The sequence below is a fragment of the Pantherophis guttatus genome, chromosome 10 (genome assembly GCF_059756535.1).
Source record: "Pantherophis guttatus breed Tessera chromosome 10, ASM5975653v1, whole genome shotgun sequence".
Taxonomy (NCBI): Eukaryota; Metazoa; Chordata; class Lepidosauria; order Squamata; family Colubridae; genus Pantherophis; species Pantherophis guttatus.
In genome coordinates, this window is record NC_142072.1 from 2,245,710 (window position 1) to 2,248,755 (window position 3,046).

The window sequence follows — 3,046 nt, forward strand, 5'->3', positions numbered from 1 at the left end:
GCAGATTTTCCTCACTCCCTCAGAGGGCGCCTGATAACCAGAAACATCCAGCAGCCTTTTGTGATGCCTCAGTGTGGCAGTGCCCGTCCACACTCATACCCACACCCACACCCAGACTCACACTCTTCCCAGCTCTACAAGTTGACACACTTCAAAAGGGCATCCATGCCTTCCTCCTGGGTATCTCCTAGTCCATCTGGGCTTCTCTTCCAATTGGGACCCCCAACCAAAACTCTCTTGGGGACTTCAGGCAGGGGGAGGCCGTGTGATGCCAGCCCTGTGAGGCAGGCAGGCAGGCAGGCAGGGTCACCAATGTCTGCTTGTTAATGTTGCATTCATACGAAAGTTGCAGCCTCAGATCTTGCAAGACTGGCTGGACTTCCTGCCTTCCTCTTCAGCCTGGCCTGAGTTGTTCTGTGGCTGGATTCGGGTCTCTTTCTCTGACCCGACTTGCCTGGGCAGCGGCTCTGACTGGCCCTTCAGCCCCTTTCAGGGGGCAGCTGGAGACCTTGTGCAGGGCAGGCCTTTTTGTGGATGGGCTGAAGCCCCAAAGGAGCTGTGGGGCATCCTTGATTTAACCACAGCCACAAGCATGGCTTACACCCCTTACTCCCTCTCTGCCCTTTGGGGACTTTGCTGGGATCTCCCCCCCCCCAATGCAATCCGAAGCATCTCTGGGGCAGTAAACAGGTGCAAGACCATTCTAATTGGGGGGCACACCCATTATGTAAGGGATGCCTTTCACTCCCAGCCAGAACTTCCCTCCTCTTCCTCATTTCTCCCATCACCTGGCATCCCTCAGTTTCCCCTTTGTAAACATGAAGAAGTGAAAAGGATGAAGAATTTATTAAAGGTTTTAGGAGCAATGATCCCAGTGGATTGATAAGACCTCAGATTCCCTTTAGGATCTCAGATGCTGCTCAGCGAACAGTCCTTGAAAGTCTTGCAATTTGGAAATAAGAGGAACCAGCCATGATCTGCTTTTGAATGGGTGAACTTCCTTGCTTTTCTTGCAGACATTTCATTGGCTATTTTGGGAATGAAACCTGTGCAAGAATAAAAGCAGGCTCAAAGGACCTAACAATGCAACCTACACTATGAAAAATTAGATGTCTCTGAAAGCAACCAGAAGTTCAGCTGAAGTAGCTGAAACACACCTCACTGTTTAGCAGAGCTGTCCATCCAGTCCAGTGGTGGGTTGTTCCCTGTTCGTCCCAGTTCAGGCGAATCAGTAGTGGCGGCAGTGGGAGGCTCCGTCCACCCACCCAAACGTCATTGAAAACGCTCTGCGCATGCGCAGAAGCACCATGCGCTCGCAAAGCAAACCGGTAACACCAGGATTTGAATCTCACTACTGATCCAGTCCATCTTCTCTCAGGGCGGAAAAATACACATATTACATTCAGTCATGCCCCCCCTCCTCACTCTTGGAGGGAGGGGACTTTCTCTATTTTTAGACAGGCTGAAGCGTTAAATGTTGGAGTAGGATCAGGCGAGTAGAGGTCATGGGGCACTTTCAGCCATGTCGTTTCCGTAAATGACTGGCTCAATCGTTCTCAATCGATTTTGTATGGATGGAAAAATTGCAGGAAGATGATGTGAAACCTGAATGATGTTAGGTCTTCACAGAGGGTGCATTTCAGCTTCCGTTTGAGCATGGACGATGGAATAATTGTGCATGATGCAATGGAAGTTCAACATTTCCTTGTAAATCAAGTAACAATGGAGGCATTGGGTTTGGGCAATGAAGCCTGCGGATTAAGATATTAAAATGTGCCAGTGGAGCTGAATAAAGTCACTTAGAAGAACAGCAAGGACCAGAAGAGCTGAAGGGCAACCAAGGAGATGCGTCTCTTTTTAATCTTTGCTTTGACTTTTGCTCTTTCTGCACAGCAGGTAAGGCTAAATTTTGTGGGTTGCAATAACCTTTCAGCTGGAGTGCCTGCAGATAAAACAAGTAAGCATTTTGTTGAGGTTCTCCCCATGCTGTTATTAATATTTCTTGATCAAGGGGTTGAAAATGCAGGCAGAGGGCTTTGCGTACTCAGCCTTTTTAATCACTGGGAATTCCACTGTATCAGTGGTTCTGAATTTAGTTTGGCATCCTGTTCTCTGCATTGGATTTCTCAGGGTTCACATTAGCATAAGAATCAAAGATAATAACCTCTTGTTGGATCTACTGAATTGGACCAATAAAGAAGGCTGCACGTTTCTTTGGTTGTTATGAGAAGTTTGAGATGAATAGAAATAAAGGATAGAGCAAAATTCAGAGGTTCATTGGTAGTTAAGCTGTATATCATATCTTGCTATATTACCTATAAACATCTAAGGGAGTGAATCCTAAACGCAAAAGATATGTTGTTTGTTTTCTTTTCAGGATAACAAGAATGACGCTGATGCAGAGTCTATGGTAAGTAAATTACTTCATGATGTCTCAGAACACAATTAATTCAAGTTTGGGGTTTTTTGGTCCTGTCATTCATACTTTTGGTAAGAAATAGCTTTTCCTATTTGGAGAATACAGCCATTCATATGTGTGGGATGTAGTCATGAAACAATCGGAGAAGTCATATATGCTGTTATGTGCTGATCAGACTGATACCTTTCATTTCCCTTGTAGGAAAATGGCAGAGAAATTATGAAAAAAATTATAGTAAGTACAAAATCACAGAATTGGGAGGGAAGTCTTCGAGTCCAACCCCTTGTTCAAGCAGGAGATCCTATACCATTTTGGACAAATGACTGACCAATTTCTTCTTAAAAGCCTGTGAAGAGGCAAGGCTGTCAGGGTCCAACTGATGCCCTAATTAAAATATTGAGCCTCGAACCAAGCTTAAAAAGAAATCCAGTTATTTATTAGGAGGGTCATGTTGGCACATTTCAAGTGAAGCCAACTCTGACCCCACATAATTTACGCCCCAATCATGACTCTGTTTCCCCCCTCCCCCCAGGGTGTGTCATTTGCCAACGGAGCAATTGTAGAGATCACTCCCCTCCAGCTGCTGTGGGTAACCCTGGGAGACAGCCTTGAGAGAGATAAATCTAG